The sequence below is a fragment of the Salmo salar genome, chromosome 29, assembly GCF_965601325.2.
Source record: "Salmo salar chromosome 29, fSalSal1, whole genome shotgun sequence".
NCBI lineage: Eukaryota > Metazoa > Chordata > Actinopteri > Salmoniformes > Salmonidae > Salmo > Salmo salar.
The window spans coordinates 5877629-5897245 of NC_138319.1; the positions used below are offsets into that span (position 1 = coordinate 5877629).

General features: G+C 43.3%; 1 protein-coding gene across 1 annotated transcript in view; it reads right to left on the reverse strand.

Annotated features, from left to right (window-relative positions):
- Positions 1-3951, reverse strand: part of LOC106590046 (cadherin-18) — a 215459-nt gene extending 211508 nt beyond the window's left edge. The window contains exon 1 of the mRNA XM_014180558.3: positions 3388-3951. The gene's annotated coding sequence lies outside the window, so the exon portion shown is untranslated. The remainder of the gene's footprint in view (positions 1-3387) is intronic.
- Positions 3952-19617: the final 15666 nt, after the last annotated feature.

The window sequence follows — 19617 nt, forward strand, 5'->3', positions numbered from 1 at the left end:
CTCTTGTGTTCTCCCCCATTCTGCTCCCTACATCACCCCCAACCTGCATCCCAATCTGTCCAGGAATACCTGTTCTTCTAGGTGCCCCGCTTGTCTCTGTGTGAACTACCTACACTGCTTCTGTATATGAGATTTTACACTTTTACACTCCTCATCTGCTGCGCTTCCACCTGTCTTTTCCTCTCTGCACAACCCCCACACTATGAGTGCCCCCACAGTTACAGCACTTTAACTGGACCCAATCTACACATTCCCCATAAGCATGTTTTCCCCCTCACTTCACACATCTCCTTTTGCCTTTACACACCACCACCACATGCCCAAACCTTTGACAGTTATAGCAACGCAATGGTTTCAGAACATAAGCTTGCAAATAGCAACTCATATACCCAACTTCTTCTGTCAGTACCGGATCCTGTAAGTTAAGTAGCACTGATAGGCCATCCTCCTTCTTCCCTTCTCATGTCATCAACCCTTCAAGTGGTCCTTTATTTCTTTCATGTTAAGAATTTCTGGAACTCCCGTAATAACTCCCTTTACCCACTGCCGTTCGGTTTGATCCGATATGCTACTATACACCACACGTTTTCATACCTGCTTGAGTTTGTGAGCCTTCTCACACTGTTTAGCATCAACACACCTCATCCAAGACTTTTAGCAGACACAACCTCTCCTACTTTACTCTTCAAATCACTAGCTAATACGATCGGACTTACCGCAGTGACTCAACACTTGTCCTCAAACTTCACCAACACCTTGAACTCCACTTCTATTTGCACAACACTGCGAACTAAACCTCTCTCATCACTACTCTCCTCTGATGAGACCTGCAAAGAACCTCGGTCTTCCTCTTCTTCACATCTACTCACACTACTCTTACTCCACCTTTCCCCCCATCATTACACTCCATGACATCCTCCTCAATGCCTAATCCCCCTACTTTTCCAACCATCTCTGCTCCAGTCACAGCCCAGTGTTGCTCAACCACCCCCACATCAACACTAAAAAACCTTTCCAATCCAAATCGGATGCTTTCACTGCACAAACTACAGGCCTGCAGGCATGACCACTCCCCTCCAAGTTCAAGTCTGGTCAACAACAGCAAGAAACAGCCCAGGACAGAGGATGGATGAATGCAACATCCATGTCTATGTCACTAACAAATATGGTCATGGGTGGTAAGTCTAAAATTCACTCGAAAGGCAAGGCACTCTGGAGAATATGCAAATAAGGTTTTACTCTAAGCAGTGTGTTAATTTAGAACTGAAAAGTGTGGACCGTATAGACACTGCAACAGTGTTAAATGTAGATTCAGTCTTTTAGTACTACTGTAATAATAATCATAATAATAATCAACCATAATAATAAAGGATTGCATTTATATAATGCTTTTTCCACCTAAGTGCTCAAAGCCCTTTACATAGTAAGGGGGAAACTCACGTCATCCGCCACCAAGTGTAGTGCCCACTTGGGTTATGCAGGGCAACCATTTGTGCCATTATGTTTCAGGTATGTCTCTAGAGAAAGCAAGCTTGAGCCATTGCAAGACTGATGCATACCATTTACAGGGCCCAGTATCTGCTGGTTTTTAATTTCTCCTTTCAATTAAGACCTACTGTAGATAACCAGATGAGGGGAGTTCCTTACTAATCAGTGACCTTAATTAATCAATCAAGTACAAGGGAGGAGCAAAAACCAGCAGGCACTCGGCCCTGCGTGGAATGAGTTTGACACATGTGCCCTACATCAATGACCGTCATATTGACACCAAGGTCTGTGCTTCAAACACCTACTTAAACAGAGCCACTGTTCAAGACTGCAGGAAGAGATGGGGATTATTCTACTATCAAGTCCTACTTTTCATCATTTTCCAAGGTCTTATTTTCAGAATAAAAGCGCTATATACCCTTAAACTAGCTTAGAGTGATCATGAGAGGTCATCATGCAATTGTCATTATCCTCTAGGGGTTGTTTCCTGGACACAGATTAAACCTATAGTCCTGGATTAAGAAGAATACTCAATTTAGATTCTCCATTTAAAGTGTTGTGTGTGTAGTACATGATTAGGCTTAATCTGTGTCTGGGAAACCAGTCCTGGATGTCCAGTTTGCATCACACATTTATTGATTGATTCCTTCAGAATTTTAAGTGATGAAAGCCAGTACAGCATACTCCCAAAACCATCCTCACTAAACCAACCTCTCACGAGCATTCACGGAAATTGAACGCAATCATTGAAGGTCAGCCCAGGTTATACAATGAAACGACACCACAATGGAGGGCTTGAACTGTCAGGTCAGAATACAGATATTCAGTTCCTAATGTGGAATGTGGAAATACTCTGACAGAAGTTTTACATAAGCATTAATATGTAGTGCAATGATTTGATGCTCAACGGCTGTTGTGAAAGCAAAAAAAAAACAAAAAAACAACTACGACAACAACAACAACAGTGCTTCCATAAACTAGCTCACACTCCAATGGAAATATTAAAAACATTTCACTGCCATCCCTCCTGCAGTTGAGCACACCTTTCTAGACAGAGATAACAATTACAATATAAACACTGAGCAGAGTCTGACGAGGTAGAAACCGGTTCAGGAACAACTCAACATCCAACAGTTGACTCGTGTTTTTTCATAGCTAGCAACCCATCGTATTTCCATAGCATTTATTTCCATACAACTACGAATATGCTGTAGTTTTTCGATAACATTTAATAACAGTCAAACATTTCTCCACATTTCTATGCATTCCAACACAACAGCCTGTATGCTGTTCTTTTTCAACAACAAAAAATTATAATAATAAATCAGAGAGAGATGAAATTTGATGCGGAGAAAGACCTCTGCTAATAATGGATAAGAAATCAATGAGTTGAGTCCCGTTTCCTGCAGTGCATTTATATTTGTCTGGAGCTAGCGCTGCCCATGCATCAGATGGATCAGATATCAAAACTCACACTCTCTCACACTCCCTTACATCAGCTGTAGCAGTGGCAGTAGCATCAATCTTTAACTCCAGTGAGGGATAGAGAAGAAGGCTTACAACATGCACATCACCGGAGACTGCAAGTGCAGTCATTATCACCAAAAAATGACTTGCAATAAACCCCCTCACTCCATGCTTTCTTTATCTCTCTCTCTCTCTCTCTCTCCCTCTCTCTCTAACACACACACATCCACACACTCACCCAAAAATGACTTGCTATAAACACCCTCGCTCCTTGCTTTGTTCATCTCTCTCTCTCTCTCTCTCTCTCTCTCTCTCTCTCTCTCTCTCTCTCTCTCTCTCTCTCTCTCTCTCTCTCTCTCTCTCTCTCTCTCTCTCTCTCTCTCTCTCTCTCTCTTTCACACATGCGCACATACCTTAAAACATTTTCCATACCTGGTGGGACTTCTTCTGACAGATATGACAGCTGTCGGCTTGTGAGGAGGAATGAGCAGGACTTTCTGTGTACCCCTCACCATTTTCTTTCTCTTTTTCTCACTCCCTTTTTCCATCTCTCTACCTCTGTCTGTCTCTCTGGGGCATTGCTTAGTGGCCGGCTAGCGGAGAGCCCTCTCTCCCTCTCGCTGTCTCCCTCACCGTGTGTGTGTATGTGTGTGTGTGAGAGAGGTGGATTGAGGGAGTGTATGTGTGTACAGTATGGGCCATCCTCCAATCCTGCATGACTACGACTGCAGCAGCTCTAGGAGGAGGAGATCTCTGACTGGTAAACTGAGGGCTTAGAACATGTCTGTCAGGCTTGCACCACCCTCTGTATTTCACATTACCCTCATAACCCTCTCTGTCTCTTGCTATATTTATCTATGTTAAACTCCATATTCATCCACATATCTCTCCTTCTCTCAGTCATACTTGTCTCCCCAAATTCGCTGTCCTTCTAACAAACACACGCACGAATGCAAACACACACACCCATTCCATCTCTCAGTTACCCCAGGGCCAGCTGTGGAGTCCGCCTCTGAATTCAGCAGTGCTTTCGATCTCACTGGCTCCAAAGGGAAACTTAATGAATAATGAACAGAGGAGTGGAAGAGAAGGATGGGGTGGAGGTGGAGGAGATGGGCAGTGGGAGAGAGAACGAGTGAGAAGAGGCCCTTCAGGACCATGGGACATTGGAGAGAGGGCTACTTCGTGGTGTTCACCCACCAATTAGGTAGACAAGAAGAGAGAAATAGAATATAGACGATGTGGCAAAGTGGAGGAGGACAGGGGATGGAGGGATGAGGTGGAGGGGTGGAGGTCTCTAACTAAAGAGGGTGCTTGATATAGAGACAGATTAGACTCCAGAGACAAGGAGGGAGGCTCGGGCCAAGATGAGAGGCAGGAGGAGAAAACGGATGTTGAAAGACAGAGGAGCTCACAGGAAGAAGTCACAGGGACATGCTCTCCTTTACACAGTGCTGCTCCTTCATCTATCATCCAGACCCAGTTCTCTCAGACTAGACCAGACAAGTGTTTCTCATTTATCAAATTTACTAAAGAGTTTATCTGCATACTACTAGCTACACCTTTCTGAAAGGTAAGCTATGTGTTTAAAAAAAAGCACATTTAAGGTATTCAAACTGTTTTTAGATTAACCCCACCTTACAGTGTATATCAAATGGTTTGGTTGCTTCGGGTTAGGATTTCAAGTATCTAGTGACTGGGTTGGTTATAATAGAAACTGAATGATGGTGTATTGATGGGGGTCAGTAAGCTGCCTAGTTGCAGTCAAACATGATTGTTAAGCCCTGGGAAGAGAGCTGTGGACTTAATGACATGCTCCAGGGGTCTTTGAGGGATACTGGTGTATTGATCTAAGGGTCCTTTCACACCGTGATGTCTATTCACTGACAGCTCTCTAAATCATCTCACCGACTGGGCTAATTGTAGGAGAAGATATTACAGATGATAAAAATCAAATGATATAGTGTCATTCCGAAACCGTTGACACTGTAATGAGTAAGAACGCCAAGTTAGCATTTAACCTCATAGCATCTCCTTACAGACACTAAACTTGGTCATTTTGTTTTCCGAATACATCAAATTACAAACTGTTATTTTGAACTGACGAATGTAGACATTTTCAAATACATGAAATGTAAAAGTTTTATATCACAAAATTGTTTGTAGAAATTTGTGTGCGTCTGTTTATTGTCTTTCGTTTATGTATGGTTGTTGGCTACAGACTTTGAGGCTTGTCCGCCATTTTGTTAGCTCAAACAGTGAGTGAGCGAGTGTGTACAAACATTTATTAATGTGGTATGTGATGGTTGTGTGAGTGGCTGTGGTGGGTCCCTCCATAAGAAACACTTTGGTCAATTAATCACAGCTAGGCATAACAGAGAGATTAAGCAGTCGACTGAATCTCTTTTCAAGATGCTGGTTTGTGGTTTGGGTGGGTGTGTGCGTGGGACATGCTGGGGACACAGACAAATGGCCAACTCACTGTGGGCTCCAGCTGCAGTGGAGCTATAGGAAGACACATTACCAGGCTGCAATAAAGAATTTGTTTTTCTCCCATAGCTCATCTAATTTATGTGGTGCTGGACAAACATCAAGGTGCCATGCATTGAAACGTGTAGCTTTCTCGTGGCTTTCTTTTGCAAAATGACTATGAATTAACTGACTTAGTTTCAAATAATTGTCATCATATACTGTAACATCACATTAAGATGTGGGACATTCACTGTATTACAGGGAACAATAGCAGGTCTATTTTCTTCCAGAGAAATAGGTAATTGTTCCCTCGTTGGGGCAGATGCTAGCCTAGCTATCAAGCTAGCCAAGTTTCCTTAGCAGCTTGTAAACAGTGCACAGGCCTTGCGGCTAGGACCACTGATTGTTCCTGGAGTGTGACTGTTTGAATCCTTGCTGTTTGTTACTGATTCCATCTGCCCTGTAACCTGCCCTGTCTGGAACTGCAAGGAGTAACAGCGTAGCCTACGTTCCTACCATGACAAAGACTGAAGCCGGTGGGAGTACTGTTGAGGACAGCGGTGTCTCTCTATCACAGGTGAAAGATCCTTAAATGAACAATAAGATTTCTACAAGCAGTTGTTACAACAACAAGAAAATAGCTTCAAGTGTCCAAATACTGGTGGAATCAACTAATAAAATAACTAACAATTTGACCTGTGAGTTCTAGGACCTGAAGAACAGTTTGCATTTGAGTTTACCAGCAGAACAACAAGATGACAGAAATCTGTAAGTCTTTAAGAGGACATCAGTTAATGTTGTGAATCCATGATAACAATGACGGAGAAATCTGATTATCTCGAGGCACAATCAAGGCGGCACAATGTTGCGGACGAAATTGCTGAATCTTCACATAAGACCTGGAGGGAAAGGATCACTGAGAACCTGAAGATGGACCTCAGGAAGATTGAGGGGGAGTGCACCCACAGGACTGGAAAACCCACCACCGGCCCAGGTGACAGGCCCAGGCAGATAGTGTTCAAGTTCCTGAGGTTCAAGGACAAGGTAACTGTTCTTGAAAGAGCCAAGAACTTGAGAGGAATGTACATCTTCCTCAACAAGGACTATCCTGAAGCTGTGAGCCAGAAGAGGAAAGAATGTGTCCCAGGCATGAAAGCTGCCGGAGCGCATGGGGATATTGCTTACATCCACTATGACAGGCTCATTGTCCACCCTACCTTCCAAAAGCCTGGAAGGGATGAGAGCCAAACCTGTGGGTTGATTGCTTCAACCCAGCAGCACACACGCACTTACACACACCAATTGACTAATAAATAATGTATTTTGTGTTTCATTGCTTTGTATGTTCTTTTCCATATTATGTCTATCTCTGATGAGCAACACAGGAAAGAGCAAAAAATAGCCCATATTAACAATATCAGCAAAAAAAGAAATGTCCTCTCACTGTCAACTGCATTTATTTTCAGCAAACTTAACATGTGTAAATATTTGTATGAACATAAGATTCAACAATTGAGACATAAACTGAACAAGTTCCACAGACATATGACTAACAGAAACGGAATAATGTGGGGGGGTCAAAAGTAACAGTCAATATCTGGTGTGGCCACCAGCTGCATTAAGTACTGCAGTGCATCTCCTCCTCATGGACTGCACCAGATTTGCCAGTTCTTGCTGTGAGCTGTTACCCAACTCTTCCACCAAGGCACCTGTAAGTTCCTGGACATTTCTGGGGGGAATGGCCCTAGCCCTCACCCTCCAATCGAACAGGTCCCGGACATGCTCAATGGGATTGAGATCCGGGCTCTTCACTGGCCATGGCAGAAGACTGACATTCCTGTCTTGCAGGAAATCACGCATAGAATGAGCAGCATGGCTGGTGGCATTGTCATGCTGGAGGATGAGTATGCAGGAAGGGTACCACAAGGAGGATGTCTTCCCTGTTACGCACAGCGTTGAGATTGCCTGCAAAGACAACAAGCTCAGTCCGATGATGCTGTGACACACCACCCCACTCCATGATGGACCTTCCACCTCCAAATAGATCCCGCTCCAGAGTACAGGCTACCGCACGGCAAGCGGTACCGTAGCACCAAGTCTAGGTCCAAGAGGCTTCTAAACAGCATCTACCCCAAGCCATAAGACTCCTGAACAGCAAATCAAATGGCTACCCAGACTATTTGCATTGCCCTCCACCTCCCCACCCTTCTATGCTGATGCTACTCTCTGTAATTGTCTATGCATAGCCACTTTAATAACTCTACCTACATGTACATATTACCTTATAACCTCGACACCGGTGCTCGCGCACGTTGACTCTGTACCGGTACCCCCTGTTTATAGGCCCGCTATTGTTATCTTCTGCTGCTCTTTAATTGTTTGTTATTCTTATCTCTATTTTTTGGGGGGTATTTTCTTAAAACTGTATTGTTGGTTAAGGGGCGGCAGATAGCCTAGTGGTTAGAGCGTTGGACTAGTGACCGAAGGTTGCAAGATCGAATCCCCGAGCTGACAAGGTCAAAATCTGTCATTCTGCTCCTGAGCAAGGCAGTTAACCCACTGGGCCATCATTGAAAATAAGAATTTGTTCTTAACTGACTTGCCTAGTTAAATAAGGGAAAAATAATAAAAGGGCTTGTAAGTAAGCATTTCAGGTCTACATCTGTTGTATTTGGCACATGTGACAAATAAAATTTGATTTGTTTTGATTTGAAGAGGAAGCTGTAACCAGTGCCTATAATCTGGTTCAGGTTATTAATCAACCTACCAGGGAGTTTACAAACACTATAGGAACTATATAATCCACATGCATTGATCACATCTTTACTAATACTGTAGAACTTTGTTCCATTGGATGCAGTGATCACAATATAGTGGCTATTTCCAAGAAAGGTAAAAAAAAAAAGATTGGCCTAAAATAGTGTATAAGAGATCCCAAAATGTTTGTGCTTTGACTTATGTGGAGGATGGGATATTAAAAATATTTGCTTATTTGATGTGATTAATTAGGAGCATCCAGACGCTGCACTTGATGAATTTATGAAATTGCTTATTCCAATTATTGATAAACATGCAGCTGTTAAGAAACTTAGAATTGTCAAGGCTCCATGGATTGATGAGGAATTGAACAACTGTATGGTTGAAAGAGATGGGGCAAAAGGAGTGGCTGCACATCTGACTGACTGGCTTACCGCAAATTGAGAAATTGTGTGACTAAACTCAACAAACAGAAGAAGAAACTACATTATGAAGCCAAGATCAATGATATAAAGAATGATGGGAAAAAACTTTGAGTACATTAAATACAATTATGGTTAGAACTCCATCTTTCATCAAATCAGATGACTTATTCATCACAAAACCATTTGATGTGGCCAATTATTTCAATGATTTCTTCATTGCCAAAGTGGGCCAATTTTGGCACGAAATGCCAAGAACAAACAGTGAGCCATTGTATACATGCATAATAAAATAATGAAAGAAAAGCATTGTAAGTTAAAAAAAATTTGTTAGTGTGGAAGAGGTGTAACAATTGTTGTTATTGATCAGTAATGACAAACCTCCTGGCATTAGCAAACTTAGATGCAAAGCTACTGAGGATAGTAGCAGACTCTATAGCCACTCCTGTCATATCTTTAATCTGACATTAGAGGAAAGTGCTTGTCCTCAAGTCTGGATGGAAGCCAAAGTCATTTCGCTACCCAAGAAGGTTAAATACGCCTTTACTGGTTCTAACAGCCAACCTATTAGCTTGCTTCCAGCTCTTAGCAAACTGCTATATTGTGGATTCAGAGCTATCTATATAATATAACACATATGGTTTTCTTGAATGGAAGCTTCTCTAATGTTAAGCATTTAAAGGGTGGTGTACCACAGGGCAGCTCTCTTCACCTTCTACTCTTTTCTATTTTTACCAATGACCTGCCACTGGCATTAAACAAAGCCTGAGTGTCCATGTATGCTGATGATTCAACCCTATACGCGTCAATAACCACAGCTAGTGAAATCATTGTAACCGTAAACAAGGAGTTGCAGTCTGTTTTAGAATGCGTGGTCGGCAATAAACTGGTCCTGAACATCTATAAAACTAAGAGCATTGTATTTGTTAAAAATGTGTTCTAGACCTCAACTGAATCTGGAAATGAACGGTGTAGCTGTTTAGCAAGTTGAGGAGACCACATGACTTGGTGTTAGGTTGTAAACTGTCATGGTCAAAATATTTTGATTACATTGTTAATAAAGAGATGCTCTGCTTTTTTGACACCACACTCCACAAAGCAAGTCCTGCAGACTCTAGTTTGATCATATCGGGATTATTGTACAGTCATATGGTCAAGTGCTGCAAAGAATTACCTAGTTAAGTTGCAGCTGATGGATGCATACACACCCACACTGCATGTTAATGTTTTAAAATGTAAGTAAATTGTAGTCTTTTGTTTGTAATGTCTGATCCCTCTTCGTGATGTCACACTTCCGTGTTGTACCAACGTCTTAATTTTTTCCTTGCTCGACATTTTTAATTGATCTTTTTTACCCTGGATGCTTTATCTTGACATGGTTCTACAGGAGTTCCACCAGCCGAAAAAGACAAGTAGTTACACTAACGCAATGCCATCAAATTGCAGTCATTGTACTCATATTATGCAGGAGAACTATCGCCTATTGGTGAGGATAACCTAGTTGTAAGCCCATCTTCAGACGCAATTGTTAGGCAAGGGCAATTTAAGTATAGGAAAGGATGAAACAGCGTCTGTGCAAATTTAACCCAATTTATTTAACACTGTGATTTCATAAAAGCACACATTAACTCAGGTTACAGACTCTGTAACTAGGCTTAGGACCCCTAGAGAAAGCGAGTGCAACAATATCAGTAGGCTAGTTATGGGTTTCCTCTTATTTAATAGTAGAACTAGATTACTCCATCTAAAATGGAACATGGAATGATTTAACATAGTCCAAAACCCTTAAGGTATAGGGGGCAGTATTAGCCGGATGAAAAACGTACCCAAAGTAAACTGCCTACTACTCGGGCCCAGAAACTAGAATATGCATATTATTAGTAGATTTGGATAGAAAACACTCTGCCGTTTCTAAAACGGTTTGAATGATGTCTGTGTATAACAGAACTCATATGGCAGGCAAAAACCTGAGAAAAATCCAACCAGGAAGTGAGAAATCTGAGAATTGTAGTTCTTCTTTTGAATCCCTATCGAAACTAAAGTGGCTGTGGGGTCACATTGCACTTCCTAAGGCTTCCATTGGCTGTCAACAGCATTCAGAAAGTTTTTCATCCTTCTCCTGTTACTGGGCAGAAAATAGTAGCTCAGTCAATGAGTGGATTGCCTGAGGACAAAGGGCTTGGTGATGCACGAGCCTGCGAGCGCGCCGTTCCTTCTTTTTCTCCTGGAATGAATACGCTTTTGTCCGGTTGGAATATTATTGCATTTTTACGTTAAAAATACCCTAAAGATTGATTGTAAAAAACGTTTTACATGTTTCTACGAATAGTAATGGAACTATTTGACTTTTCGTCTCTGGTACCGCACTCGCGTGTTATGCCTTTGGATAGTGATCTGATTGCGCAAACAAAACGGAGGTATTTGGACATCAATATGGATTATTTGGAACAAAAACAACATTTCTTGTGGAAGTAGCAGTCCTGGGAGTGCATTCTGACGAAGATCAGCAAAGGTAAGAGAATATTTCTAATACTAATTCTGAGTTTAGGTTGCCCCGAACTTGGCAGGTGTCTGTATAGCTCACCGTGATGGCTGAGCTATGTACTCAGAATATTGAAAAATGTGCTTTCTCCGTAAAGCTATTTTAAAATCTGACACAGCGGTTGCATCAAGGAGTAGTGTATCTATAATTCTTTAAATAATTGTTATGTATTTTGTCAACGTTTATGATGAGTATTTTTGTAAATTAATGTGCTCATTCACCAATGGCTTTGGTGGGAATACATTTTCTGAACATCACGCACCAATGTAAAATGCTGTTTTTGGATATAAATAGGAACTTTATCGAACAACACATACATGTATTGTGTAACACGATGTCCTAGGAGTGTCATCTGATGAAGATCGTCAAAGGTTAGTGCTTCATTTAGCTGTCTTTTGGGCTTTTGTGACACATCTCCTTGCTTGGAAAATGGCTGTGTGGTTATTTTTAGTCTATCTACTCTCCTAATATAATTTAATGTTTTGCTTTCGCTTTAAAGCATTTTTTAAATCAGACAATGTGGTTATGTTAAGGAGAAGTGTATCTTTAAAATGGTACCGGAACGCCTGTCCTCAACAGGTCCTCAACAGGTGTTTAAACAAAACTTGCTACTTAAATAATGTAAATAAGTATTTAATTAATACATTTGAAAGGCCATTACATTTTTTACGATTGGTCAAATCGTGATATTGATGGCTTATGATTGATTAAGTCTTGATATCCAGTAGCCTTCAATTCACATACATGGGTTCCATTAAAGTTCTGCATTGACCTAGAATATCTCTAATATGCAATAATCAGTCGCGCTCGGATGGTTGCACACGTTCACATTCTACCTTAAGGCTTTACCAGGGGTCAAAGGTTGCCTATGCAGGACACCATTATTCCCCTTCAAAAATACTTTGCTAACCTTGATCAGAGTTACTCTAGGCTATATATATTGAGAAATAACAATTATTGCTGATGGCCAGGATGTGTTTTTCACCATTTTTAAAATCTTATTTTCTTTCTTTCCCTTACAATGGGGATGCAGGTTTTTCGACTCAGATTTGTAAAATAGCCACGTGAATGCACTTCTGAACTCATTTTTTGGGACAATGAAGTGCATCTGGATGTAGTTCATAGAAAGTTAGGTTTGAGCCCAACTGAAAACCTTAATATTACTTCTGCTCTAAAAAATATAGCTAATAAACTGTAATCTTAGTTATGTACAGATTACGAGCAAATCAGAAATTTGAATTAACTGAAAGAGTGGGTTGTAGGGATGGGTTTGACAGTATAGTATTAGGATATGGGAGATTTCTGGTCATTGACAGTCATCAGGGAGTTAACGCTAGACTCTTTGAGCCACAGAGATGTGAGCTGTCTTATGCACAGTGTGTGTGTGTGTGTGTGTGTGTGTGTGTGTGTGTGTGTGTGTGTGTGTGTGTGTGTGTGTGTGTGTGTGTGTGTGTGTGTGTGTGTGTGTGTGTGTGTGTGTGTAACTCCACTGGTCCCAATCAACAGTGATGGCTATCATACATGACAGCCAAAGAGTGATGGGTTTCATCTAGATAATTGAGGTAGACAGTGCTTGTGTCCCAAATGACACCATATTCCCTTTACCTTTGACCAGGGCCATGGATCTCTGGTCAAAAGTAGTACACTATATACTAAATAGGGTGCAATTTGGGATGCATTCAGGGAAAATGGAAAGGGGGAAAAAAGGATCTTACTATCATATTCTTTTCAGCATAGATGGATGATTAAGGGAACGGATGGTGCTGTTTATGTCACTCTGCCAAATGATACATAAGGAACTCGATTGAAACTCCCAAGGACAGTGGATTCTAGCTACTTAAGGAATAGTGCTATTGGATAACCTTGCCGGATGGACGGAAGCATGTAGTACTTGCTTTGACTTGTGACATCACGATAAAGGAATCTTTATGTGGAATTCCACTAAGTTAGTTGCCTCGGTACTGGTCTGTTTAGCTAACATTCCACTCATTGTAGTTGGTGTCATTGTTGAGCTACTGAGGCTGTATCTAGACTTGACAGTTCATGTAGCGTTAGTATTCTGTTCCTAAAGTTCTGTCCAAAAATCACACGTATTCTGGAGACTTGTGTGCTGATGACGTCATTGTGTGCTGATGACGTCGCCCACTGTATGTCCTTTCGGTAGCCTGATTGTGTCCAGACTGAGCAGTGACTCACTGTGTCCTTTGAATCTTTCAGGCAATCAATACTGGGTCCAAGTGGTTTAACTGCAGATTAAATCTAAATCAGGATTTCGGGATGGGGGGGGGGGGGGGGGGGGGGGGGTGAAGACACACTAACCACAAGGCCATTTAATCATCCATATTAAAATCTGTATGCGAGACTAGATGTCTGATGGCGTCTGGAGAATTTAGTCCATATCTTTTAACATGGTTTCCCATTTTCTGTTTTCTTATAGCCCCTATACAGTCGTTCTAATAACATTTATCATTTACTTCCCTGAGCTTCCTTGGGTCACTGAAATTCTCAGTCTGACTGTGTGGGCATGAGGATACATATTTGAATATATTTACATATACAGCCCTGATTGGCTGATATAATTGTCTAGAGCCCACCCCCTTCCCCTTAAAAACAATAAGGAAAAAAAGCACATAGTATTCATCCTGTCAGTTGGAGCTGGAGTCGGACCCTAAAAGTGTCAAACTTCCACAGGTGTGTAGGCTACTTTGTTTTGTCATCAAAATACATAATGCATCTTAATTTGCTATATCATTGTAGTGTTTTCAAAAGTTCACCAGAAGATGCAGACAGGTCCCAGAACCGCCTGTTTGCATGGTGGACCATCCTGGCCTATACCATGTCTGCCATCTATTCATTGCAGAATGCCACAGGGCAGACTATGGTGCTACGTACTCAGAAGTCAACTGTTAGGGCTCTGAAATGCAGAGGTCCATGGTATAATCTTCAGTATAATCACAAAGTCTATTTCATCATTTTGCGAAATAGACTCTGTGACGATACTGAAAATCATGATTATAATAAGATTATAATATTATTTTCTGTTGTTGAAAGTAAATAAAGAAACCAGACTGCAATGAAAGGTTGTTGTCATTCATAAATTCTCTATTATTCACTTATAACGTAATAAACAGATCAAAAAACAAGGCTCGAATGAAAGTCAAAATCATGGCATGTAAGTACCTTTTAAACGTATTGTTTTACATGTGCTCAAGCTCTAGAAGGTGTTCCTGTGAGAAGAAAGCAGATCATGGTGAACGTAATAGGGTGTTGGCTAAACATAATCAGATAGAACGTATAGTGCAGCAACAGATTAGTCATCAGTGGCATAAAGTACAAAAAAGATGTGGTTTTATTTACATTGTCCTCACCAGCTTTCTTGAACACTGACATGACTATATACAACTTCACAACTATAATCTCATCCACTGTGTCGTGGAAAAGTACAAAGTAAGTCACGCTATTCTTTGTTTTACAGCTTAAGTCATACCACAGATTCTCAATGGGATTGAGGTCTGGGCTTTGGCTAGGCCATTCCAAGATATTTAAATGTTTCCCCTTAAACCACTCGAGTGCTGCTTTAGTAGTATGCTTAGGGTCATTATCCTGCTGGGAGGTGAACCTCCGCCCCAGTCTCAAATCTCTGGAAGACTGAAACAGGTTACCCTCAATAATTTCCCTTATTTAGCGTCATCCATCATTCCTTCAAATCTGACCAGTTTCCAGTCCCTGCCGATGAAAAAAAATCCCCACAGCATGATGCTGCCACCACCATTCTTCACTGTGGGGATGTTGTTCTTGGGGTAATGAGTTGCGCCAGACATAGAATTTTTCTTGATGGCCAAAAAGCTATATTTTAGTCTCGTCTGACTAGAGTGCCTTCTTTCATATGTTTGGGGAGTCTCTGACATGCCTTTTGGCAAACACCAAACGTGTTTGCTTATTTTTTACTTTAAGCAATGTCTTTTTTCTGGCCACTCTTCCGTAAAGCCCAGCTCTGTGGAGTGTACGGCTTAAAGTGGTCCTATGGACAGATACTCCAATCTCCACTGTGGAGCTTTGCAGCTCCCTTCAGGGTTATCTTTGGTCTCTTTGTCGCCTCTCTGATTAATACCCTCCTTGCCTGGTCCTTGAGTTTTGGTGGGCGGCCCTCTCTTTGCAGGTTTGTTGTGGTGCCATATTCTTTCAATTTTGTTAATAATGGATTTAATGGTGCTCCGTGGGATGTTCAAAGTGTCGGATATTTTTTTATAACCCAACCCTGATCTGTACTTCTCCGCAACTTTGTCCCTGACATGTTTGGAGAGCTCCTTGGTCTTCATGGTGCCACTTGCTTAGTGGTGTTGCAGACTCTGGGGCCTTTCAGAACAGGTGCATATATACTGAGATCATGTGACAGATCACGTGACACTTAGATTGCACACAGGTGGACTTTATTTAACTAATTATGTGACTTCTGAAGGTAATTGGTTCCACCAGATCTTATTTAGGGGCTTCATAGCAAAGGGGGTGAATACATATGCGCGCACCACTTTTCTATTTTTGATATTACATTTTTTTTGAAACATGTTATTTTTTTCATTTCATCAATTTTGTCTATTTTGTGTATGTCCGTTACATAAAATACCAAATAAAAATCAATTTAAATTAAAGGTTGTAATGCAACAAAATAGGAAAAAAGGCCTAGGGAGATGAATATAGCCTTCCCTGTAGCTCAGTTGGTAGAGCATGGTGTTTGCAACGCCAGGGTTGTGGGTTCGATTCCCACGGGGGGCCAGCACAAAAAAAAAATGTATGAAATTGTATGAAATGTATGCATTCACTACTGTAAGTCGCTCTGGATAAGAGCATCTGCTAAATGACTAAAATGTAAATGTAAATATTTTTTCAAGGCACTGTAGGTCCTGGATGTCAGGAAGCTTGGCCCCAGTGAAGTACTGAGCCATACGCAGTATCCTGTGTTGCGCCTTATTGTCAGATGCAGAGCAGTTGCCATACCAGATGGTAATGCAACCGGTCAGAATGCTCTCTCTCTTTTACTCACTCTCTCTCAAGCGCACACAGGACCTTCAATTCCATAGTTCCCTATAAACTCATTACAAAGCTCACGGCCCTAGGTCTGAACTCCTCCCTACGCAACTGGGTCCTGGACTTCCTGACGGGCCATCCCCAGGTGGTGACGATAGGCAACATGACCTCCTCGACACTGATCCTCAACACAGAGATAACACAAGGGTGCGTCCTCAGTACCCTCCTGTATTCCCTGTATATCCACAACTGCGTGGCCTCATGCAGTTCCAACTCCATCATCAAGTTTGCTATTGACATGCCAGACCATCAACAATGACAAGACTGCCTACAGGGAGGAGGAAGGAACTCTGACGGCATGGTCCCACGTAAACAACCTCTCCCTCAAAGTTAGGAAAACAATAGAAATGATTGTGGACTTCAGGAGGAACCAGGCTGGGGCCTCCTTGGAGATGGTCACCAACTTCAAATTCCTCTGCGTACGCATCTCAGAGATGCTGAAATGATCTAACCACACAGACACCATAGTGAAGATGTCACGTCCTGACCAGTAAAAGGGGTTATTTGTTATTGCAGTTTGGTCAGGGTGTGGCAGGGGGTGTTTGTTTTCTGTGTTTCGGGTATTTGGTTTATGTTCTAGGTTATCTATTTATATGTGTTTATCTAGCTTTCCTATTTCTATGTTAGTTTTGTCAATGACCTCCAATTAGAGACAGCTGGTTGTTGTTGTCTCTAATTGGAGGCCATATTTAGTTGTATTTGTTTTCACTTGTGCTTGTGGGTGGTTGTTTCCGGTATAGTCTGTGCACCTTACTGGACTGTTTTCGTCGTTTGTTTTGTTTAAGTGTTTTTTCTTTAATAAAATAAGAAGATGATCAATATACCCGCTGCATTTTGGTCCACTCCTTACGACACCCGTGACAAAACCACCCACCAAAGAAGGACCAAGCAGCGGAGGAAGGAGCAGAAGGAGAGCAACTTGGAGTCGTGGACATGGGAGGAAATATTGTATGGAAAGGGACCCTGGAGGCAGGCTGGGGAGTACCGGCGACCGAAGGAGGAACTGGAGGCAGCAAAGGCAGAACGACGGAGGTATGAGGCATTATATCCTCCATTTCAGGAGGTGAGGAGGCAGCCCCCCAAAAAATTTTGGGGACACGGGGAGTTGGGGTAAGTCAGGCAATAGACCTGAGCCAACTCCTTGTGCTTATTATGAGGAGCGTTTGGCGTGGCGAGCACCGTGCTATGCGGAAGTGCGCACGGTCTCGCCCATCCGCACGCACAGTCCGGTGCGGTCGATACCAGCCCCCCGCAAGTGCCTTGCTAGAGTGGGCATCCAGCCAGGAAGGAGTATGCCTGCTCAACATATCTGGCCACCAGTGCGTCTCCTAGGCCCAGGCTACCCTGCGCCTGCTCTACGCTTGGCAGCCATCATTCCTCAGCACAGCCCAGTTTGCCCTGTGCCCGTGCTCTCCAGTTTGCTCTCCACCCGTGCAGGGCTACAGTGACATCTCAGCCAGGACGGGTTGTGCAGGCTGTGCGCTCCAGACCTCCAGTGCATCTTCAAGACCCAGTGTATCCTGTTCCTGCTCCTTGCACTAGCCCTGAGGTGCGTGTCAATAGTCTGGCGCCTCCAAAGCCAGCCCCACGCATCAGGCCTCTAGTGAGCCTGCCCAGTCCAGTACGTCCTGTTCCTGCTCCTCGCACTAGCCCTGTGGTGCGGGTTACTATTCTGGCGTCTCTTAAGCCAGCTCCACGCATAAGGCCTTCAGTGCGCAGTCCCAGTCCAGAGCTTCCGGCGACAGTTCCCCGTCTAGAGCTTCCGGCTACAGTTCCCCGTCAAGAGCTTCCGGCGACAGTTCCCCGTCAAGAGCTTCCGGCGACAGTTCCCCGTCCAGAGCTTCGGGTGACAGTTCCCCGTCCAGTGCTTCCGGCGATGTCCTACAGTCCGGAACGACAGAGACGGCCTACAGTCCGGAACCGACAGAGACGGTCTACAGTCCGGAACCTGCAGAGACGGCCCACAGTCCGGAGCCTGCAGAGACGCTCCTCAGTCCGGAGCCTGCAGCGACGCTCCTCAGCCCGAGGTCTCCAGCGACGCACCTCAGCCCGAGGTCTCCAGCGACGCACCTCAGCCCAGAGCCTTCAGCAGTGGTCTACAGGCCTGAGCCTTCAGCGGGGGTGGGCAGGTTAGAATGGGGACTAAGGCCGGAGCCAGAGCCACCTCCGTAGTTGGAGGATTTGTGGGGTGGGGGTGTAGCATGAGAGCCGTCGTTGACGGTGGCCACCCTCCCTTCCCTCCCTTTAAGTTTGGGGTTATTTTTGGTAGGTTTTTTGTTTTGAGGTGCATACGGGGTCTGCACCTTTGGGGGGGGGGGGGGGTACTCTCACATCCTGACCAGTAATATTGGTTATTTGTTATTGTAGTTTGGTCAGGGCGTGGCAGGGGGTGTTTGTTTTGTGTTTCGGAGTTTTTGGTTTATGTTCTAGGTTATCTAGCTTTTCTATTTCTATGTTAGTTTTGTCAATGACCTCCAATTAGGCAGCTGGTTGTCGTTGTCTCCAATTGGAGGCCATATTTAGTTGTGTTTGTTTTCACTTGTGTTTGTGGGTGGTTGTTTCCGGTATAGTCTGTGCACCTTACTGGACTGTTTCGTTGTTTGTTTTGCTTAAGTTTTTTTTCTTTAATAAAATAAGAAGATGATCAATATACCCACTGCATTTTGGTCCACTCCTTACGACGCCCGTGACAGAAGAAGGCACAACAGCGACTTTTCAACCTCAGGAAGCTGAAGAAATTTGGCCTGTCCCCGAGGGCACTCATAGTGTTCTACAGGAGAACCATCGAGAGCATACTGTCAGGCTGCATCACAGTCTGGTACAGCAACTCCACCGCTGCGGACCACAAGTATCTTCAGAGGGTGATACATGCAGCCAAACACACAATTGGGTGCATACTGCCTGGCCTAAAGGACATCTACAACACGTTTACACTCAGTATGTGCGGTGGGGTGGGAAGAGTGTTTGGTCCCCTGCTGGTTTTGTCCTTTTTGTCCTCAGGTGTCGCAGGAAGGCCAGAAGATTATCAGGGACCGCAGCCACCCAAGCCATGCCCTGTTCACCCCGCTTCAATCACTAAGATGCCCAGTACAGAGGCATCATGGCAAAAACTGAAAGACTGGCCAATAGCTACCATTTGTCAGCTACCTGCTCCCCCTCCACCCAATTTGCAGAGAGAGAAGCTAGTGTGGAAGGAGCGACTTTTCCTAATATGAGGATCATGCCTCTGTCAATTTGGTGTCTGACAGTGAGTTGGAAGAAGAGGATGAGATTGACCATCAGCCAGCCCCAGCACCAGCCCATCAGAAGCCAGCCCCAGGACCAGACTGTCAACAACCAGCTCATCAGCAGCCTGTAGGAGGAGAAATATGGATGTCAACAAAT